General features: G+C 41.1%; 1 protein-coding gene across 1 annotated transcript in view; it reads left to right on the top strand.

Moving 5' to 3' along the window:
- The window catches only part of LOC308583029 (uncharacterized protein), a 287,479-nt gene extending 264,430 nt beyond the window's left edge, over positions 1 to 23,049 (top strand). Inside the window, exon 13 of the mRNA XM_081186682.1 lies at positions 22,992 to 23,049. The gene's annotated coding sequence lies outside the window, so the exon portion shown is untranslated. The remainder of the gene's footprint in view (positions 1 to 22,991) is intronic.
- Positions 23,050 to 23,862: the final 813 nt, after the last annotated feature.

Consider the following 23,862-nt stretch of genomic DNA (forward strand, 5'->3'; position numbering starts at 1 on the left):
TTTCCACATGAGAATCTACATTGTCTAATGGTATCTGCTTATAGAGAACAGTATGATAGAGTCTTTAATGAGGTATCACTTTTGTCTTGATTAGTCACATTAACACCATATATTACTTCTGAATAACACACAATTTTTTTTCTTATAACTTGTAGTCACATTTATTACTCACCACCCCTTTTGTCTTTTTTCCTTCTCTGTCATATTTATTTTCAGGAAGTTCTCTTGTACAGTTTACACCGAGGTATATAGGGACACATCCTAATGGACTGTGGCCCAATAACTTGCTAAGCATTTACAATAATAAAATACACACCAATTTTCAAAACACCATCCCTTTTCACAAATGGAAAATAGGTGCCCAGGAATCTTCCTTGGATTAAAATGGTTTCCTCTCTTTGTAGTCTTCTCCACATCTTGTCTGCTGGGAGCAACATAAGCTCAATTTGTCAGCAGAATTATATCCTATTTCCAGAGGAGGCAACCCTCATCTCCCTCAAGTCAGGAGTAAAATTCTTAATCATTTTCACAAATCTGGAGTTCACCTAGCATGTTTCAGGTTATTTTCAGCTGCCAGACATTACATAATCAGAAACTTCCTTGATTTTTTAAATGGCTCTGTTCAAAGAGTTGCCCAAAATAAAAAAGTCATTGTTCTGAAATAATGTGCAGGGAGAAACTGTAAGTAGTTGCTTCCAATGGTTTATGACAGGCATGGCCAAACTTGGCCCTCCAGCTGTTTTGGGATTACAACTTCCATCATCCCTAGTTAACAGGACCAGTGGTCAGGGATGATGGGATCTGTAGTCCCAAAATATCTGGAGGGCCAAGTTTGGCCATTCCTGTTTTATGAAGAGTGTGGTATCCGTATCCATATCAAGAGATAGATGGATGGGAATATACACCCGTACCCATGCGTAGCTCTTGGATGGATTGCATGCCTAGCTCTTGGAAATCAGTATCCACATTTGTGCACTTTGGTCAACCAATCCAGGCACAGATGCTATTAGTTCATATACATGTGAACATGTCCTCCCTTGTTCTTTCTCATGTACATTTATCATGTCGTTTGCACATATGCGCATCTACATAAGCTTATCTCATTTATTCAAGGTGCTCAAAGAGATCTACTAGCAAAAGTCTGTTTGTATATGCACATGATTTAAGTAACTGCATTTGGTAATGACTGAATTGTCATGATGTAAGACAGTATAGAAACCCTATCCAACGACATTCTTACCCTCCTGCACTCAACCACACAATGTGAATAAAGAGTGAAGCATCTTCTTTGAGAATGTTGAACATGATCTTTGTTTATATATAATGTCATGCAGTTATCAGCACAATCAAAAACGCATTTAATCCTTTTTTCTAATGTGATTAGCAAGGACTGAGAAATCACCTTATCTCACTAAAACACAGGTACCAACTCAGAGTAAATATTTTGGTAAACAATTATTCTGCCCTTGCATATTCAGCAGTGTGCTAAATTATGCATAATCTTGCATAAGTAATAAGTGAAGGTAGCTTAAATTCAGGGTGTTTTTTTTTTTACCTGACCTATTTCTTTCAGTGCTGTTAGCTTCTTAAATCATGTATGAGCTTTCCGTAAGGCTTCAATGAGTAGTTCTAGTGGAGAGACTTCAGTAATAAATTTCAGGAGAAGACAAGTTTTTTGACAGGCATAATGCAACACATACAGAGTTTGGAACTCACACTCTGGGAATTTAGAGCAATCCTTGCAAAGCAGCTTTTCCCTGTTATATTAATAGAGAAAATGAAGTATGAAAGTCCTCAGGAATTACTGCTAGGTGTAATTTAAATAATTTACCAGAAGACAGTTCAGCACACGCATTGAACAGGGGCATACAGAGTTTGCCATAAGCAGTTTATAAATAAACTATATTCTGCTGAAGTAAGCCAGGCATAAATTAAAACTATTCCTTTTTGTGGCTATACCCTCTTCTTCATTGTAATAGTTATTTAAAATATAAAGTCTGGGTTATGACCTTCTACTGAGAATCACAGGCGTGTGCCATGCTTATGAACTGGCTTATATTTAATAGTGCAGCCCCTATAAGATCAAAGCAGAATTACTAGCGGCAATGGGAGGGGGGAGGGAGAGAGAGAAAGACATTACCTTTCTACAAAAAAGACCAAGGAAGTGTTTGGGTTTGTGTGTGCTCATTGTAGTCAGTTGGACAATGCTCAGTGCCAAAGATTGCCACCCAATGCTTGACTTTTTTAAAAATAAAAAAATCATGTGTATTTTTCACATACATGATTTCCTGTCATGCCTCCAAGTGGTTCAGTGTTAAAATGACAGGATAGTTTGGAAGGACCAATTTGACGGGGGTGGGGGAACAAAATGCAGATCCCAGGAAATATGCAGAAGTTGCAGGATTTGTTAAAGATGCAGGTGGAAATTGGGCTGTTTCTATCGCACAGAGCGCTGAGTTTATTAAAGGCTGGGCAGAAATTCTTGGCAGGAAATATTTTCATAAATGTGCTCTCAGATGTTAGAAATTGGATTCAAAAGTAAAAGGCCAGGTGGTCTAGAGTCCTTAATATTGTCTTGAAAAGCACAATAGAAAATGGGATAAATATATTTTATTTTGCTGGATTCATTGTAATTATTTAATTTCCCAACTGCTGCTTTTCTGCATTCTCCTTTTATTGCTATATGTATGATCCATATGTGGAGCTCGCCATTATTATTAGTTCCTGGCCTTTTATTCTCCACGCAGAAAACTTCATTCTTAGGTCTGTCGGCAACAAGCATACTCATTACTGCAGAACATTACCTCCCAGCCATCCTATCTGATGCAGTACATCCTACACACAAGAGATATAGCTTATGGGTCTGTAAAAGCCCAGGTGAAGGAAATGATTTTGCTTTCATTCCTCTTTTGCTGAGATGCTCCCCCACCCCACAACTCACCTTTTGTTATATCAAGGCTCTTTAGCATTGATTTATTTTTACCATATTTCCCCAATCAAGAAACAACTTGACATATATAGATAAGCCAGAGCAGTAATCCCAATCAGTGTTCCTTTGATAGAACAACCGCACCTAGGATATGACAAAGTAATTTAGTTTGGAATTTGCAGAACCCTGGATCAGTGGCACAAGGTCTGAAGAGTGTAAGGGAGGACAGATCCTCCTCATTAGCCAAAAATGGAAGATGGCAACAACTCTTACTTGCTTCTCAAAAAGCACAGTCTGTTCCAGGAGTATCCCCAGGCTGTTTACCTGATCAGAATAGGGTCACAGGGACCTCATCAACCACAGACAGGTTTCTCTCCTTCAGATGACAGCCATCCCTTAACAGCATCCCTCATTCTTTTCGAGATTAAATTTTTACCTAATTTTGACCACAGTCTCCAGACATGGGCTGAGGAAAAAGACAGCTGCCCCTGGATGCTTTTTAACAGTTATATAAAGCTGAGTGTCATCATGAAACACCTGTCAGATGTTCAAGATGGTCCAAAATAATATTGTGGTCCACAGTATCAAAAGCTGCCAACAGCCCCTGCATAATTAACAAAGAAGTAATGCTCATGTCAGTCTCCAGGCACAGATAATACACCAGGACCTCTACACCTCTCTCTGTGTTACAACAAGGTGAAAACCAGATTGGAAAGGATGAAGGAAAGATCATTATTCAATTTCTGTTCCACAATGTATTCCAGCACCTTAGCCTGGTTGTCCTTATTCAGTGTAGTTTTCTCCCGCTCCATAGTGAATAAAATACTATTTCCTTCAAAACTTGTAGAAACTTACCTTTTCACAGTGAGAAACTGATAATTTTGACCAAAAGCCAATCTAGCCAGCCGTATTCAGCAGACATGCCACAGAGCATGTTGTGGTTTTCATCATTCCATATCTCCTGGCAACGTTTTAAGGGAAAGGAGATCAAAACGATCCATATAGTCACAAGTGGTTGATCCCAATGGTGTTGGTCAGGGGGTCAACCCTAGGATTAGGCAGAGTGGGGGATTGGGTGTGGTAGTGAGGAGCCAGAAGACAAAACTGTGTGTGCAACATGGTTTGTCCTGCATCTCCTAAGCTAGCTTGTTGCCCCGAGGCAGTGCAGAACATTATCTCATTGTTGAGGGGGGGGGTATGTGCCACCTTGTCCACTCACAGACGGTAAAATAACTTGGGCTTCACCAGCTGCTGGTGTAGAATTTTCATGTGTGATTACATTAAAGTTGGACTGAATAGGAGTGACTTATCAGCAAAGGATTTGCCCTTGCTACCTTGAAAAGCTCTCCTAGATGTGTTTCTGCCTATGTAGATGGTAGCAGAGATGAAAGAATGGTTTGCTATCTTTACCTACAACTCATAGGCCTGTAAATTTATTTTTATTTTTTTTAGAGTAAGTCATACAGGAAAGGTCAGTCCTTAAAAGTATTCAGGTGACAAGTAGTTTAATAACATGTGATGAAAAATCTTATCAATAACTCCAATCAAAGCAGTATTGTAGATCCTTAATAATGGCATCACCTGTTGACTTCTTGCCTGTCCCATACCTGCTAATGGTTGAGGAACATGTCAAGAAAAAAAAGGCAAATATCTAATTTGTAGGAGAACATAATGTCATATTTTTGTTTAAACTAACTTTAAAAACAAAACCCCAAACCAAAGGCAACATAATAATAATAATACTATTAAGAAGTATGGTGATGTTTTCTAGCATAGTTGAGGAAGGAAAATGAAGCGTTAGAAGATTAAGTAACGTTAACAAGGAATTTCTCCTTCATATGCCATAAGTACAGGCTGTGGGATGATAAAAAATAGTTTAGTTCAAACAATTTCATTAACAGCTTACAGTGATAACAGAAAAATAATGTGTGAAATAAAATAAAATCATTGTCATGCTCCTGACCTTCTGTTAGGAATTGAGTACAGTGCCCTGTCAGACATCTTAGCGGCTCAACTTGGTCTCACTTAACAGAACGATGACAAAAGCAAATGTTTTGTCACTTTCAGGCGGTTGCCATGAAAATTTGTAGTGCATAATTAATGATAATCCACTCTTTAATGTGTGCATATAAAAGCACATGAAGTTTCTACTTGGTGTCACAGGAACATTATCATTTTCAACACACACACACACACACACACACACACACACACACACACACACTGCTATAATCATTTCAGCTAAAATAATGAGTCAGGGGAAGGGTAATGGAAGGTGTCAGAGGCACAATAAATAAGATTAGAGTGGACAAGGAGAAGTGAAAAGTCTTAACAGCATTGATATGTTCAATTAGAAAAATCAAGGCAAATTATTTATGCACCATACATTTCTTTAGTGTTTTCTATTCAACCTTACCAAACAGGTAAGGACATAAGAACAGCCTACTGAATTGGACCCAAGGCCCATCCAGTCCAACACGCTATTCTCAGAGTGGCTAACCAGGTGCCTATGGAAAATTTGCAAGCAGGACCTCAGGGCAACAGCATTCTTCCCACCTGCAGTTTCCAGCAATTGGTATTCCAAAGCATACCAGCAGAGGTATTCAAGTAGCAGATTCCCACCTGCTGTTTTCAAGTGAATTGTGGTTATAATCCTCCCTCAAGAGACAGAGGGCCAGATTCAACTAATGCAGTGCAAAGGCTCCTGCTAGTGCAATGAGGCTTTCCTCCTTCCTTCCCATACATGCCCTTACATCTTCTTTAGATCCACTCTGGAGGGTCAAGGGAACCCTCAGAACAGTGTGTGGCAGTGGGGAGGAGAGGGGATTGTTTTGTCTTGCAGGCAGAAATGCTCACACTTGTGGAATGATCACAATAGCATAATGTTGTATTCCTCCCCCTGTTAAAAAAAAAAGTTCATTGATTAATAGCATTTAAGATTCTGTTTGGTGCCTCCCATGTTCCAGGAGCAGTAATAGAACCCAAGTGGGCTGTTTAGCTGGAGGGCTAACACAGGAAGATGTGTTATTCCAGGTACAACTGAAGGGTGAAATCCAATGTTAGTCATACCCAGAGTAGGCCTACTGCTCAATATGTCTGATTCAGATATATGGCACCCAACAATGTACTGAGCAGTTGCTGTACTGCCACCTAGCCAGCCAGCCTTGACATTGCTAATTACCTGTTTGAAAGAGTGAAGAGCTTGCATGGTTGCTCTTGTTTCGGGCATCTGGATTCAGTCCCCCAATCCCTAAAGAGGTGATTAGTAAACACTACAGGCTTGCTCACAGCGCACACTAAACACAACAAGTTTCTACACATGTACAAGTGGTTGTGTGAATAAGTGTAGACATTGATGCAACTCAACAATCAACAAGATTGACTGTAACGTGTGAACACTCCTATTGTCAGAGCCTAGGAGTAGGAGAGTGACTATGACATATTGATCATTTCTGTTAGAGTGTCTCCCAGCAAGGAACATTCTCCAAAGGGGCAGTTTACAAACTTGGAACACAAATCCCAAAATCCAAAGGATCAAACCCCCAAATACTTTCTCCATTAGGCATATATTCAGTCAGGCACAGCATTATTTTCACAGGGGTGGGGCAGGGCAAAAGGCTTGTGAGTGCTGTATAACAACATTTGGTTGATTAGTGCCCTTAAAGGGCCAAATGCTTTCAGGTTGAAATGTGCCTCTCATGTACACCCCCCCCAAATGAATCAGGTTGTTAATCTAACTGAACCCTAAACCAGCCTCTGGACAATTGTCCACATTCTGAAGCCATTCCAGCTCTTGGATCTTGCACAAGTAATCCTTTCTCTCAACTTTTTTTCTGGCATAAGCTTGAATAACTATAAATTGTTTGTTGTAGGTAAGAATTCTTAAAATAGTCACCAGGCTCTATGAATGGAGTAGGAGTCACCAAATGGAAAAATGCCAGGTAGTTCTTTATTGCTTAGGGGTGACCTTTAATGCATTTGATCATGTGTATGAGTCACTGTTTCTGAGAACTGCAAAGAGTCTTTCCCCCCTTCCTTCCTTCCTTTTTAAATTTTTTTTAACAAATTGCTTGCTTTGCTGGAAAGCATGCAGTGGAAGACATCACTTTTCTCATCTGCTGCAGCTTCTTTTTACTGGCCTCAGTGAATTTTTGTCATACAGTCTGATGCCAGTTTTTCATAAACAGAAATTAAAACCAAAACAGTCTTTGTTGAACAGTCAGAATGGGGTGAAGTATTTCATCCATTGTGACAAAGGTGTGTTGCCTTGTGGTAAGGAAAAACAAAAACACTTTTCACATCATCGTTTTCTTTTAAAGGCCAATTTCTCTGACTTTCTCAGCCAAGCTTCATAAACACCTGTCCACAGCAAGATTGGCACTTCAGCAGAATTCTCTTACGTACTATACTAAAGCTACAGACCCGTTTTCTTGCGTGTTGGTACAATTGTGCATTAGATGTCCCAGGCTATGTGGATTCTGTCATTCAAGCTATTTACATGCCACCATTGCTTTTTAAAATGTCTGGTGATGACACTTCTTATGGTTTTGCATCTAAGATTGTCAGGGAAAAGGAAACAGGAGAGAATTTTTAAGTGGGATGATGATGAGCAGACGCACTGCTGGGCAACTGGTGCAATGGTTTCCCTCTCTATCTGTGTAGGCTGATGGAGAGACACCAACACACCATCATAACTTCCTCCAGTTATCAGTACCTAGGGGTTCAGATTGTGTTAAGATTCCTGCTCCATGATTGCAGTCATAGGATTGTTGTCTATCACATGGCGGTGTATGTTTTCATTCCACAGAGTGGGAGGTGACAGAGACAGGATGTTTGTGTTACTGTGTTCCGTGAAGTGGGACTATTGTCCTTTGTTCTTTCTCTTTGCTGTCTGATGAGAAAGAGGAAGGAGCTAAGGCTCCAAGTGTATTATATGTAAATAAACATAGATTAACCAAATGCTGAGCTACTGAATTCTGTTACGCAAGCTGGGAAGACTCTGTGGATCCCTAAGTGTGCTGATGCCTGTTGGCATCAGTTGCTGTGATGTTCGGGCAGAAGAAAGCTTTTGAAGCTCCTGAACAATTGACCAGGAGGGAGAGAACATGCCTGTTGGGCACGTGTCTCTGCCAGGGTCCTACTCGAGAGCAGGACGGCTCCTGACAGATTTCACACTAAGGGTCAGTCCGTCGGAAATCAAGCCTATATCAGTAGTAACTGGCAACTCTCCAGGCACCCGGCTTGGTCTCCTGTTGACCTCCCTGGCTGCATTCCCCAGCAAGATCCAGGCTAGGTCGCGATAGGCAATTCTTCTCAGCGTGAGAAGAACACACACCCTCTTTCCTGCCCCCCCCCCGGCAGGGGAAAGAGATAGACAGAAACGTATTTACATGCCTTTATTTCTGTCTTTGTAGCGTTACAGAAAACATGACTGCTCTCTTCAAGCTCCAGCAGTCGAGAGACAAACACTTCCTGTACTTCCTGTACAGGAACAAGAGGAAGAGCTCATATTACACTCTGAGCTAATTCCGGTGCTTCGCACTGTGAATTAACTGTCCCTCTGTTTCCCATGGTACAGTCCCAACATTCCATCATGTGGTGTTTTCAAGCTAGCAATTTGCAGCTGCATTGCATCCATATCGTAACACAGTCTAGATATACAGCAGAATGAAGTGAAAAAGTTTTCTCAGGGCTGTTCTACTTCAGATTGTGAGGCAATCCATGACTGGGTCCAAGGGCACCGAAACTTATGTAGGTTCAGTAAGTTGGGTAATAAACGGAAACATCACCTTAGAAATTATGTGTGTTGTGGTTTTACCTCCCTTATATTGTATATAACAGCAGATACTTTATTGGTAGATACATTATTAATAAACACAGTAAGTAGGGCCTACAGCACAATGTTCAGGATTCCAGCTACACCATCCCATTCCCATCCTCCTTGGATTTCCATCAGGCACACATCCTCCCCAAATAATGATTTATTAAACAACAACAACAATAAATATAATAAATAATACTATTATTTATACCCCGCCTATCTGGCTGGGTTTCCCCAGCCACTCTGTGCGCCTTCCAGCAAAATATAAAAATATAATAATACGTCAAACATTTAAAACTTTCCAATACAGGTGTCTTGTAGTTCTTCATCTCCTTAACATCTGATGGTAGGACGTTCCACAGGGAGGGTGTCACTGCTGAGAAGATCCTCTGCCTGGTTCCCTGTAATCTCACATCTCACAGTGAGGGAACTGCCAGAAGATGGTGGGAACTCAGTGTTTGGGATAAATGATGGGGGTGGAGACACCGTTTCCTGATGCCACTCTCTGCACTTGGTTCCTTAAGTAGGACCAGAATCACTGGAACCATACTGGACCCTGCTTAGCTTTGCAAATGTGCTTGGAAGTTTTACTGCTGCACCACTAGATTGGTTGTAACACATAGTGCCCCAAGTTTCCCGAAAGCCAGACCAGGAAGATGCCATGGCCAATGGTATCAAAATATCTAAAGATATTTTTTGTTATTCAGCACTCATTGCTTGAATATCAGAAATAGAGTGAAGGAAAAATATTAAGGGTATATAGTAGCCGTACAATCTTTCAGCAATGGTATGGTAGAAAGATTAAGGAAACCAAGATGAAAGTTTCTGAAATGTCGCAGCTCCTTGGATCAAAAGAGGAGAGTTGTATACCAAATGGATAAAAAAATAATGGAGTCTATCCAACAGAAAAAGAGGATGAAAGTGGGAATTGGTTAGACGGATTATCATTAGGAGTTTTCCCTTTGACATATGCAACAAGTATGAGAGTGGATGAGCTCACTACTTTTAAGCTTTTGGAGGTTCTCATTTTAAAAGAATGATGAGAAGATGGCTTGCGATCAAACATCCAGAAGATGATATACATACATTAATAGTGAAAACAGATTCCTCTATTTGTATGTTGATAGTGAAAATAGATTCACAGAAGAACAATTTTTTTTTGTCTGTCTAGTTCATGTTGAGCTTAATCAGGCAAATTGTGTATCTAATTTGTGAATTCAAGGAACTTTGTCATTACCTGCTTTGGTAATATAAAAATAATAACACACAAAGCCACTAAAAGCAACACAGTTTATAAAATAAAGCAGAGTAGGTCCAAAACGCCAGAATTAAAACAAGACTGATATAAAACAGAATATCTAGGCCATCAGATCTACCAGTCTCTGAAAAAAAGGCTTCAGACTTTTTGCACCAGGCAAGCCACCTTTGGAAGAGCATTTCAAATCCAGGGCACTCCAACAAAGAAAGACCTACTTTTCATTCTTATTTGCTTCACCTCTGAAGGAGGGCTCCCCCAGAGAAGTTATTCTGAGGATGATCTTAGTACTTCGGCAGGTTAATATGGGACAAGGTGATTTTTAAGGTATATGATCCCAAGCTATTTTAGGTTTGAAGAGTTAATACCAGCACTAGTATCATGGCCAGGAGCAGACCTGGAGCAGTGCATTTGTTTGAAGACACAGAAGACATGTTCCATTTTCCCAGTTCCAGAAAATATATGAGTGGCTGTATTTCAAAATAACTGGAGCAGTCTTCAAAAGCACCCTCATGTGGAGAGCATAGCAGTAGTTTTACAAGAACATAGCTAAATGTGAATAGGCTTTGTCTGTCTAGGACAGTTTGTAGTTGGCCCACCAGCCTCAGTTGGTTAAAGGTGCTTCCTGTCACAGATGTCACTTGGATTTCTATTATTCTGGTGATTGGGGCTGCCACAGCTGATAGCACTGACCATTCATTCAGCAGCTGCTTGGCTAGTTTCAGTTCTGAAAAGTGTGTGCACTTGAACTCCTCAGAATAGGTTTTCCCCCATTGCATGCAAGTTCCTTTTATACACACTGACTACACCCAGGAAGATGATCACTGCACTCCAGCCTACTTCCATGTGTGGATCTGTACAAATGGCTTTAGTCCAGCACGCATGAATTCATGCTTCAGGTGCACTGAAGTCAGTAGAACTGGTGTACAGATTGGATACTATAGTACTATATATAGTACTCTATGGTAGGGACGTGGGTGGTGCTGTGGTTTAAACCACTGAGCGTCTTGGGCTTGCCGATCGGAAGATTGGCGGTTCGAATCCCTGCGATGAGGTGAGCTCCCATTGTTCTGTCCCAGCTCCTGCCCAGCAGTTCGAAAGCATGCCAGTGCAAGTAGATAAATGGGTACCGCTGCGGCGGGCAGGTAAACAGCATTTCCATGTGCTCTGGCTTCCGTCATAGTGTCCTGTTGTGCCAGAAGCAGTTTAGTCCTGCTGGCCACATGAGCCAGAAAGCTGTCTGTGGACAAACACCAGCTCCCTTGGCCTGAAAGCGAGGTGAGCACTGCAACCCCATAGTCGCCTTTGACTGCACTTAACCGTCCAGGGGTCCTTTACCTTTTACCTTTACTATATAGTACTATAGACTGGATAACAATTAATGGGTATAACTCAGCCAGAGTCAATCAGGGTGCTTCCAGGCTATTGCCATTTTCTGGATGGGATTCAATGGTGTATCAGAAAAACTGGGTTGCCTGATTACAGTGGATTTGGAGCTCATGTACAGCACTGGAAAGTGTGGGATAACATTTGACATGGCATCGTATAACCTCCCCACAAGCAAATCAGAGTCAATGTGTGATAAACAGATTGTCTGAGAGAAACCTCAGTTTTAAGACCCAATTATTTCCATGGGATAATTAAGCTTCAATCCAATAGCTTGTGCCTAACATTGTCTGTCTGTCTGTCAGTCTGTCGGTCTATCCCCCCCCCCTCTCTATCATCTATCTATCCATCTATCCAGATCTTACCTTCCATTATCCAGGGGATAATTCCATGGCGTAGGATGGATTTTGTTCGTTTTTTCCTGATTACCTTCTCTCGTTAAAGCTCCCAGCACTACTTCCTACAGTGTTCCAGAGGGTTCTCTAAACAGCATGGGGAGTAATAGGGCTGAAGGGGGTGGAAGGGAATTAGCAAAAGTCCTCTCCCCCTTCCCTCTGCCGGCGGGAGCCAAGTCTGAATCCAACGCAACCTGTTTAAATGGAAAGCAATTTGCAAAGTATCTGTGCAGAAAATGAGGCTTTACTTAAAAATTAAATTGTAGAAACAGAACTACTATAAAATCATTCTTAAAGTAGCCATTGCAATTGAGTCACTAATGCAATTTCCTTGAAATTGATGCTATTTTAGTTGCACTTATCACTAAGCGAAAGATGATTCTAATAGCTACATCAAGGATTAAGCTAGAGTCATTTATTATCGTTTAACTAGAATTTTTATTTTGAAACCTATCATGTTTTTTTTACAACTTCAGTCATGCTACTTCTACTTCAGCAAATATTGGCCTTATTAAAATAAATTTCTTGGTGGGAATGTATGATCTAAAAACAATGCAATTTTGAAAGCTGTATTATGTTTCTTCAAATATTCAATATGATTATTTACTTTGACTGACAGAATATTTTGTATATGTAAAAGATGAGCATCTTGTATCTACTTATCACATTTTCATTCATTCAAATGATCTCTTCTTTCATTCTTTCCTTCCTTTGTTTTTCGGTGTTGTTTTTTCTGGAAATGATTAGTTAGTAGAAAAGATGCATTTCATCTGAATAGTAGAAAAATAGGTTTTAAGCCCTCTTAAGGCATTTGGTGTGGGCTTAAATGGGAAAAGCCTTATCCCCAACATGTGTACTGGATCCACTTCAGATCTCACCTGGCTAGAGATGGTTTCTCTCAGTTGCCCATTTTTCCAATCTAACCTTTAGTTCCACATTTCAAAATCCTTTTAAATAAATCCTCAAGAAAATTATCATTATTTCAGTGTGAATTTCTCCCGATTCATGAAACCTTGCTTTCGGGACCTGAGCTCCAAGTCGTTTAAGTTCCTAGCAAGATTCTTGTCCATGAGTATTATGGGCAGGGCTTTTTTTCAGCCAGAATTCATGGGAACTCAGTTCTGGCGCCTCTCTGGTGGGCGCCATTGCCATTATAAGAGAACAAGGGAGGCATTCATGGTGAGTTCCAGCACCTCTTTTTCTAGCAAATAGCACTGATTATGGGCTCAGTTGTATCCAGTTGTCTGTGATATCATGGATGACAAGCAATGCACACGCACACACTGCAATGGCTGCATTATTTACACCTCTGTGTATCTAACAAGTACAAAGCTTTGGCTGTTCTGGCTTTAATGATTTCCTATTACATACACATTCAGGTTCTCCTTTTGACTTTAAGGTTCCACCCTCCAATAATCTATTGTAGTCTTCACCAAACTAGGGTCTTTCAGCTGATGCAAGTTGTAATCCAAAATATCTGGAGGGCAGCAAGTTGCTTAAGGCTGGCCAATTGAGGAATGCTGTATAATGCAGTGCAGTGTTGATTAGTACCAGATACTTTAAATACAGTTTGTTGTGTGGTTAAGGTAATTTACGTTACAGGCTAATGTTCATAAGTACCAGAACTCCCATATTATTATTATTATTATTAAGTTCACTTCCCCCCATAAGCCCAGAGTTCTTATGACAGTTTTGGCAAAAGCCCTTTTCCATTGCAAATCAGCTTATGCTTTCATTGGCTTCATCAAGCAGGCCTCTGTGTTCACAGTTAAGTGCCTTGAACTGCCATTGCACAGAAACTAGGAGTTCATTATAATATATAGATATATAAATCCATTATCCACTTTGTGAAGAAGTGTATTTGCATCAATTACTTTATAGAAATTAATAAAAAGAAATCTTGGGCTTGCATTCTCCAACCTTGTTAGCACGGTATTTTTAACCATGCCATTCATTTGGGAAGAACAATGAAACACTGAAATGGAGATATTGAAATGTATACTACACTGCATAAAAGATGTTGCTTTTAGCTGCTGCTCATTAATTTTATCTGGAACTCAAGAAATACGCTAAGTAACAGAATGAGTGCTCTTTAAAATTGTGTTTTTATTTCCACCACACATGACTTTATTGTTTTCACCTGCCTTCTCATAAACTTACCCATACGTGACATGATGAAAATTCTTAGAGAAAATAGAGAGCAAACCAAGGGATTGCTTTATCTGCCGAACTGCCAGAGGCATTCTTTTATTTATTTATTTAAAACACATCTTTACCCTCCTTCATCAGAAGATTCCAGGGCAGTATACAAAAGTGCTAATATAACTGGTTCGCACAACACATAGGTGCAGTTTTACAACCAGCGAATAAACGTAAGAAAATACAAGAATGCTACCACCCCTGCTGTCAACCTCCCCCTCGGGCCCCCAAACCCTAGAATAGGGCACTTCCAAAAAAGTAATCTAAAATAAAAACATATCAGAGAAAATAGGAAGGCGACGTCGCCTGGTGTTGAGGAGCCTGACAAGTCAATTCCCCTCATTAGGGAGGGTATTCCAAAGCTGAGGCACCAAAGTTGCTCTGTCTATAATTTTTCAGGGTTTAAGAAATTATTACTATTAAATTCCAGCTGTTCAGAATGAGAAGAGAAAAAATACTCTATACATGTGTACCCAGTTAGTGTCACAAGGGTAAACGGTAAAGGAAAAACTCAGATACAAAGGATTGCTGGAACATCTCAAGATACTTTGGGTAGACAAAGCTTGACATGATTTTCAAGAACTTATGAGGCCTTTATGTCTGTACCACACTGCCACACTAATCATGTTCTTTTAACTTCATTGGTCCTTTGTCTTCAGTGCATCTTAGGATGGGGCTGCTGTTTACCAAACGTACCAGCCATTACTACCCCTTGAAAGATAGCATCTTCTTTCTTTTGTAACAATGCGCAACAGTCACCAAATGTTCGCCCTTTCCAAGCCTCAAAATTAATGCAACTGCAATGGGTAGCTAAAGCTGAAATGCGTAAATGAGGTTTCCAAATTAATCAAAGGCATTCTCAACCAGTGACCATGAAGATTTTAACAAACCTGACATCATCGTTAGCAAAGAGACACCTGACTGTCAGTTGGAAAAGAAGTCTGGAGTACAACAGCAATATTTCAGCAATATGGTTATCATTCTTCTGAACAAGTGCAGTTGAGTGGACACACCAGTGAGCAGGGGCCTATGCTCAAATACATGCTCAAACATGAACTTGATTAGAATAATAATGCCATCTCTTTTGAGAAGGCTGCTATGAGGACATGCGAGAGACAAAATGGTATAACTGACACTGTACTTTACCTCATACAGCAACAAACCTCACTGTGTAACCTTGGGGCCAGTTGTCTCCTAGCCTAGGATTCTTGGAAGGTTAAAAATGGAGGGAAATCCATATGTGCTAGAGGATCTCTCTCTCTTTCTCTCTCTGGTAAAGTGCTTTGTCTATATCTGCAAATGCCATGTGAATAACTTTTTTGGAGCCACGTTCCACATTTGGCAAAGAAACTACAGTATACTTATAAGTGCTTTTGAGAGCATTTCTTGTGCATAACTTTAAATGCGGAACATTTCAGAATATTAAAGGGAAATGAAAAACCCACTAAAATGCCTTTAAAGGTGTTGGTAGTGGGAAACATGCACTAGCAGAAGTAAAATCCAGATATTTAAAATGTTTTTGCCATTTTTTATAATTACGGGCAGGAGTAATTTTGCATGTAACCATTTCACTTTTGGGGGGAGGGTGGGTAGATGTAGCTATAAATTAGTTTTGTGAGTGGGGAAAAGTCTCATAAAATGTTTCAGAGTGCCATGTACGCATACAGCAGTAGGCACAGTAAAGCACAAACCCAGAAAAATATATCTGGGACTCTGAATCTTGATAACCAAATTGTTTTCATTTATCTGAAGTGCTGAAGTACTAGCCATTTTATAGTGGGCGAATATTTCTTTTAGTCTGCTAATGCACAGGAAGAGTGGGACTCGGCAGCATTATATATGCAACATTGCTGTAGAGGGTGAAGGACAGAAGAGAAAATAAATGGGTTCATTAGAACTTGGATTATTTACACCAACAGCCTTACTGCATATTCTCCTGACAGTGTTGATGCAAAGAGTTAAACAATGAGATAATTAAGACCAAGGAAGTGGCATTAACCTCTTAAATGCACAACCCTCGAGCATGCAGAATATATTCACAAGATTTAGAAGTGTATTTGCATGTTTTCTTTTAAAAGAGGTGTTTGTGTCCAGAACTAGCTGTCAAATCTTTCTCCCTAAACAATCTTTAATTTTAGTGGTTGGCCTGTGCCCATTAGACATGGTGGGGCTGCCAGGATGTGATGCGGTGCCGTCCGGTTCTAGTCTTCGCTTGCAAAGATACTGTAGACACTTAAAAAGGTAAAGGGACCCCTGACTGTTAGGTCCAGTTGTGGACAACTCTGGGGTTGCGGCACTCATCTCGCTTTACTAGCCGAGGCAGCTAGTGTACAGCTTCCGGGTTATGTGGCCAGCATGATTAAGCCACTTCTGGAGAACCAGAGCAGTGCACGGAAACACCATTTACCTTCCCGCCGGAGCAGTACCTATTTATCTACTTGCACTGCATGCTTTAGAACTGCTAGGTTGGCAGGAGCTGGGACTCAACAACAGGAGCTCACCCCATTGCGGGGATTTGAACCGCTGACCTTCCGATCGGAAAGCCCTGAGCTCTGTGGTTTAGACCACAGTGCCACCAGCATCCCACTGTAGACACTTAAACTTTTCAGTTTGGTAGGTACTATTTGTAAAAACTGTAGACACTTAAGTTTTTACAAATAGCACCTACTAAACGAAAAAGTGCCTCATTTTGGTTCCGAAGCGGTCCCTGCTGCCAAAGTTGCTTCTCTGATGCAACGTCCCTATTCTCCTGTTTTGCAAAGAAACAGTGTGCATTTTAACATTGCAGCTTTATTAATGCTAACAGAGTGTTAGTCCTATGCTTGTTCTCTTGGTTTAACACACACACACACACACACACACACACACACACACACACACACGGTGTGCCCCTCTGTTAATGCTCCACTAGGAACTTTCTCCCCCCAGCTCAGTTTGTTGACTCTAGCTGACAGTAACAGTAACATCGGCTATCCAGATACATGGACTCAAAGGAGGTGGCATCAAGGGTGCCTGATGTATGGGTTCCTGATGCAGTGGTGGTTTCTTTTAGTGGAAAGGGGAGCAATTTTTGCTGATTCCTGCTTTTCTGCACAGCCTCTTCTCCCCTCCCCTCTCCTCCAGCCTGCTCCAGAAGATTGGGGGACCTTTTGCAATCACCCTCTTTCTTGGTTTTGTTTTGTTTTTGGCACATAGAAACCTCCTCTGGATGAAAGTCCCTTCCATCAATTGGATACCACCCAAAGTTAAAATTAGTGGAATAGTTCAATTACCAGAGTGATATTTCCATGCATTAAAAATGTCACTCTGCTGCATGGTTTGTTTGTTTTTAAACCTGTTGGATGTATGTCATTGTTCTAATCTTTTAATTACTATTGTGTGCTTAGAGTAAAGGCATGAATGAATGCTGCTGGCTGCTGTTGCCATACTGCCCAGGAGGGAGCTCCTTCTTTTGCCAAAATATTCTGCCACTAATGTGAGGCCTGTCGGCAGACTGTTGTTTATACGTGTCAACATGATGCCAAGTCGATTGTTTCTCTACGTGAATCCTGGCTGGTCCCCAGTCAGAGCCTGACTGCAGACACAAAGATATATTTATGGCAAGATGTAAAAGGGAAACACTCTTTCGACTTTTATCTTCCACCTAATTCAACTGCTTCCTGTGCAGGGAAACAAAGGGAATTAGTAAAAGGAACTTCCCTGTCCTCTCCAACCCTGTGCGTACGCCGCAAATCTACTAAAACAAAACACACAAAAAAACTTTCTAACCAAAGGGGCAACTCTGGAGTTGTACAGTCATTCAATATCACGTGTAGGACTGATAAACTACTCCAGAGAAAATATTTTTACAATGCAACACTTTTAACTAAGTAGCACTTAATTTTATTGTGCATGAAAAGCATCCTATTTCGTTTCCATGCTTTCTTCTCTGAATCACTGACTTTCAGTAGGAAAGTCAGCTTTCAGTAGTACTGCTCTAGGCTTGAGGTCAAGAAGATTTTTGCCTGAAAATCATAGTACTTGACCAAACTTCAGTTGCTAACTTTAATTATGAGAAGGCTCAGGAGAACAGGTTGATAACTCTGTCTGTCTATCTAATTATCTATCAATCCATCTAAACCATAAAATGCAACATAATTGTGAAAAGAAAATAAAGATGCATAGGGTTGTGCTATAAAATGATTAAGTTGAATTGGAAATAGCATACTTCTATCTAAATATTATAAAGTTAATTCAGAATATCCAGTTTGCAAAGATACCAAGTTTTGCTTTGAGAATATTATACTGTAATGCAGTTTTCCTCTGTCATTAATACCTTCCAATCAATAGCCCAATATAATAAAATATGTTTCCTCTGTGAAGTGGCAACAACTTAATAGTTATTGGCAAGATGGGAAATGCTAATTATTTTGTTAAATATGGGGCATTGCATATGGCTGGGGCCAGAATCAATGGGACAAGTTAGTCACTTGACTTAAATCCCACTGATTATAGTGAGAACTTCAACTCGTAGTGGTTGTTCCAGTTGTCATTTCTGGAAATGCTGCCATTGCTGTCTAATCACTGAAAATTATATGAGTTGTGATTTGATCTTCTCATTGATTCTGTGGAGGTGATGGAGGGAATACTGCTCAGCGACAAGAACAATTCTCCAGGAAATTTCATAGCGGGCAACAACCTGTTTCTGAGTTAAAGACTCCTTTCCTTTGCATGCAGCAGAAAAATATGAAATTCTGGCCTCTTGTGCGTTTCACACATATCTAGCCAGTGTCTTGATTTTCTATTCTCCATTTTCTTTTATCTCACAGATTGTATTATTAAAGAGTGATCGGAATGGAAATTGCTTCTACACAATGTTACATCTCTTTTCAGGCTTTGTGGCTTTTTATGTTGTTTAAATATATTTTAAACAGGCACAACTGGAATGTAGGGGAAAGTAGAAAGTGTTATTCTTTCTTCTGCAGTATTGTAAGCCTGATGTGTACGTTTCAGCAGCGTACTACTATTGCTATTAATAATGATAATCATAATTAAACATTTTCATTTCTGACCATGACATGTGCCATGTCAGAAAGTTTTGTCTTACCGATCTGGTAGGTAAGATTACAAAATTTAAATAGTTTTGTGGAACATCATGAGCACTGAAAGTGTGGCTCCAATCTGGACATTGGGCTGGATCCAAACTTCCTGTGAGCACAATTCCATAGCAAAAGCTAACAGAAGGAAATGTCGGGGGGGGGGTAGCAGCTTGGGCTTGAGCTTGGGCTGCTCTGCATGCTGTGGCCACTGCCAGCCTCAGCTGGAGAAAGGGTTGCATGGGTGTGGTGGCAGCAGCCCTGCACATCTCTTTCCCCAGCTCAGGCTGGCAGCAGCTCGGGCTGTCCTCTTTTTTGTTCTTTGAGATATGGCAGCCCTATCCAAAAAATGATGTTGGGGAAGGAGTACAAATAATAGGGCTGCCATATCTCAAAGAACAAAAAAGAGGACAGCCCGAGCTGCTGCCAGCCTGAGCTGGGGAAAGAGATGTGCAGGGCTGCTGCCACCACACCCATGCACCCCTTTCTCCAGCTGAGGCTGGCAGTGGCCACAGCATGCAGAGCAGCCCAAGCTCAAGCCCAAGCTGCTAACACCCCCCCCCCAACATTTCCTTTAAAATGTAATTCCGGATGGGCATGTTGGCCCGCAAAAAGAGGACATGTCTGGGTTTTCCCAGACATATGGCAACCCTAATTTATACCATTTGTCTTTGCAGTCTCAGACATCCCTATTACGAGCTGAAGTTCTGAAAGGAGGATTCTTAGTTCATTCATGCTTAGTATCCTCCTCATGCTCAGGAATCTTGCATGACTGGGGTTTCCATTCCTGTGGAGGATTCTAAATGTGTTCAAGGAAATCCCTCTTCAGATATTCTCACTCAATATGTGAAGATTTTGGGGTGTGGGTGGAACAGGTTTGAACATTGCAGGGAGGGGGGTATCTGTGGCATCAATGAAGGGGTAGGGCTAGCTCCACACATGGCCACTTGCCGCTCCCCATATTCACCTGAAGAGGGCTCTAATGTTTCCCAGAATTTGAAATTATGAACTCAAACCACTGATCTCCATTGTCTCCAGAGCCCCAACACAGCATGAAAATAACACCATACTGGTTTGACCTGCAAGATTGTTTTAAGGTTTGCCAAATGATGTATGTCAGGCACTTTGAAATAAAGCCCTACATAAATGCTGATAAATCTTATGCAATGTTAAAGCTAAATAGGCTTCAACATTACATGTAATGTTAAATATAATGTTAACACTAAATAGCCACAACAGTGTGCTAAGAAAACATACCGTAAAATGGTGCAGCTTTCCAATTAGCATAGACAATTAAGATGTTAATAAGGGGCATGTCCCCTCCTCTAAAATTGTTTTCCTATACATTAAGTAGTTTTCAAATGTTACCAATGCACCAAATGTAAAAGATACAGAAGTTGCCTTTGTTTCGTGTTGATGATTAATGGCTCACTATTTAAAGTTCTTAAAATGTATTCATTCAGCTGCTGGAAAAGGATTTACTGCTTAAACCCTATCATTTGTTTCTTAAGAAAGCAGCACCTTCAGGAGCTAATGCAAAAGCCCACTACTGCTTGTTATGTTTTCTCTTTTCTATCAGAAATCATTTGCACAGTGGTTACACATGACTTTTTCTCATTTACTCCAAATCAAGCATGTATTTCATTCATTTTGCCCATAGATAAGTGCGTACTTTCAGTTTATTTAATCAACAATATCTGTATCAGCATTTAAAAGTTTGCCAGCATTTAAATGCCACATTATAGCACACTATAAAACATGACAAAGTTTTAAAAATGATAGAATGTTGCCTTGGGAGTGGGTTGCACTTTTTTTAAAAATTGCCATCTCCATAGGCAACTGTAGGATTCATCTTTCTATATCTGTGACAGACTGAGAGAGAGAGAGAGGTATGATACCAAATAAAAATCAGGTTAAAAGAAATGTTTTATTGTACGACTTACAGTGCAAAGCCTTTATTGTTCTTTTCATCAGGTAGTGTGGCGCAGTGACTAGGATGTCAGGTAATTGTTAGATGGAGAGGGTCTCTGAGTCATACCCTTTCCAATATTGTGTGAGCCAGGACTTATTTTCAGCTGGAACGCTTGGGAACTCACTTCCGGCACCTCTCAGGTAGGTGCTATTGCCGTTATAAGAGAACATAGGAGGCATTCATGGTGGGTTCCAGCACCTCATTTTCTAGGAAAATACGGTAGCCCTGGTGTGAGTAGAAGGCAGCTCACAGAACTGGTGTTTCCTGCCTCTCACAGCCCCCTCGCAGAGTATTAGGGGGTCTCTACAGAACACTCTACAAGGGACGCGGGTGGCGCTGTGGGTTAAACCACAAGAGCCTAGGACTTGCCGATCAGAAGGTTGGCGGTTCGAATCCCCGCGACGGTGTGAGCTCCCGTTGCTCGGTCCCAGCTCCTGCCAACCTAGCAGTTCGAAAGCATGTCAAAGTACAAGTAGATAAATAGGTACCACTCCGGTGGGAAGGTAAACGGCGTTTCCGTGAGCTGCTCTGGTTCACCAGAAGCGGCTTAGTCATGCTGGCCACATGACCCAGAAGCTGTACGCCAGCTCCCTTGGCCAATAAAGCGAGATGAGCGCCGCAACCCCAGAGCCAGTCACGACTGGACCTAATGGTCAGGGGTCCCTTTACCTTTACAGAACACTGTGAGTTGTGTCTTACGTAGAGATGGGTAAATAAATCAATTTCATCTTCTCATTTTTCCAGTCCTAAATTTAATTCTTCACATTTCCACATCAGTTTTCATTTTAAAAAAAGTTTTCCTGAAAATTTGCCAGCTTCTTAGTGACAATTTCTCCTAATGGGTACGTGACTAGATTTTTCTTTGAAAAGGGGGAATTTCTAGATCTTGCCTTCCTCTTGCATGGCTGGATATTTTCGCTGCTCCCCCCACCCCAGACTCACATTCCATATCAGTTTCTGGACTTTTTTCAGGGGTAGAACAACACAGAGCACATTACAGTACACTGTCCAAGAGCCAAAGCACTTGGCTGCCATCACCATACAAAAGCAGCATAATTAAGCTCTTGGAAAGCTTGCAGCATACAGACTGTACAGATTTGACAGAAAGCTAACTCGCAGATTTCATGTCAAGGCACATGGATGACACACAGCAGCATATGATGATGGGTGAAGGGCCCAGCAGCAGCTCTCTAGACAGCCTTTCTTGCTTGTTCAATAATGGCTGGGGGCTTGTTTCTTCTTGCAGGGCATCACCAGGAACTCATTTCCCGCCCACCCGCCTAAGTTGCCAGTTGTTCTTGTTTACATTGTGATTCCTTTGAGCAGCATGAGAGATTGTTTCAAGCTTTCTGCAACTCTCACCTGTGTTCCCTTTGTGTTTGCTTCCATCTCCTACCTTTCCTCCATTTGCTTGGCCTCATGGGAGCTTATAGAGTACCGGGCTGCATTCTTCTTCTTCTTCTTTGGCGATCACTCCTAGCCAAGTAAGATTGTCTTCCATAAACACGGTTTTAACAATGAGTCCATAAGTGACTGTGGAGGCCAATTCTGGACCTCATGTCCTTCCACAGTGGGGACATTGGTTCCCGGGTGGGAGTTGATCACGGTGTGGATTTGCCAAGCGTGCCTTTCTCTTAGCGTGCTTCTCCCATGTGTTCTGAGTCTGAGTGTCTTCAAAGCCCATGACACGTTTGGTAAAGGCTGTTCTCCAACTGGATCACTCGCAGGCCAGCGTTTCTCAGTTGTCGGTATTTATACTACTTTTTTAAAGATTTGCCTTGAGACAGTCTTTAAACCTCTTTTGTTGAGCATATCAGCATACAGGTGGTACAGCACTGCGTAACGTCCACCCCCAACAGTGTTAACTTTTGGTAAGTCACACCATGGCCATGAGGAGCACAGGACCTGACATTTAGAAGGAATTGAGGATTCTAGAGGTGTTTTTGTTTTGTTTTGCAGGTGGGAGAAACCGAAGCTGACAACCTAGATTCCCGTGGAATCTAGCACTCTCACCAACTCTGCATTCCACGTTTCTATGTAACAATGTAGAAAGTCTCTAAGTCAGGGACAGCCAACATGGTGTCCTCTAGGTGTTGTTGGATTGCAGCTCCCATCAGCCCAAGCCAACATAATCAAGGATAGTGGGAAATGTAGTCCAACAACATCTGCTGGCTAGTGCAATCTGAAGCATCCTTTCTCCTTTTGGGTGCCAAGAGGAATCTTAAGACCTCCATGAAAATCTACACACCTGTTTTATTTACTTTTTAAGTTAAGGAAATTGCTGGACAGAGAAGCATACATTATCTTTCCATCTTTGAGTTGTAATGCAGTGGAATAAGAGGGACTTGCTTTTGAATAAATATGAACAGGATGTGGCTGCATGTCAGTATTTTCATTAAGATAGGTGGTGGGGTAGGAAGCCATGGAAATGCTTTTATCAGTCCCCATCCTCCTTCATTCAAAGGTGTTGGGAGTCATCTAAGATCCCTTGCAACCCATGTGTGAACTGAAATGTCAGCTTCTTCTTATATCGTCAGTAGCGGTACATACCCTGAATAAAGCCGCAGCGTCAAGAAATGCTGAGTAAGCCCCAGGTACTTAACACTCCCTCCTCCATTTAATGAACTGTTTCTTTATTATTTTGTAAAGCTTGTATAATACACATTTATAGTTTGCAAAGTACTCAGCATCCAGCCTCATAGGAAGGGAGACCTCATTTAGATTAACCTGTGACTTCGGCAGCAGGTGGTAGAATGAACCAACTGCTTCAATTACTGCTTTTTTTGCGCATGTCTTTCAAGTGTTGCTAAGATTATCGGAGGAAACTGAT

The sequence above is a fragment of the Podarcis bocagei genome, assembly GCF_964188305.1.
Source record: "Podarcis bocagei genome assembly, chromosome: 3".
Classification (NCBI taxonomy): Eukaryota; Metazoa; Chordata; class Lepidosauria; order Squamata; family Lacertidae; genus Podarcis; species Podarcis bocagei.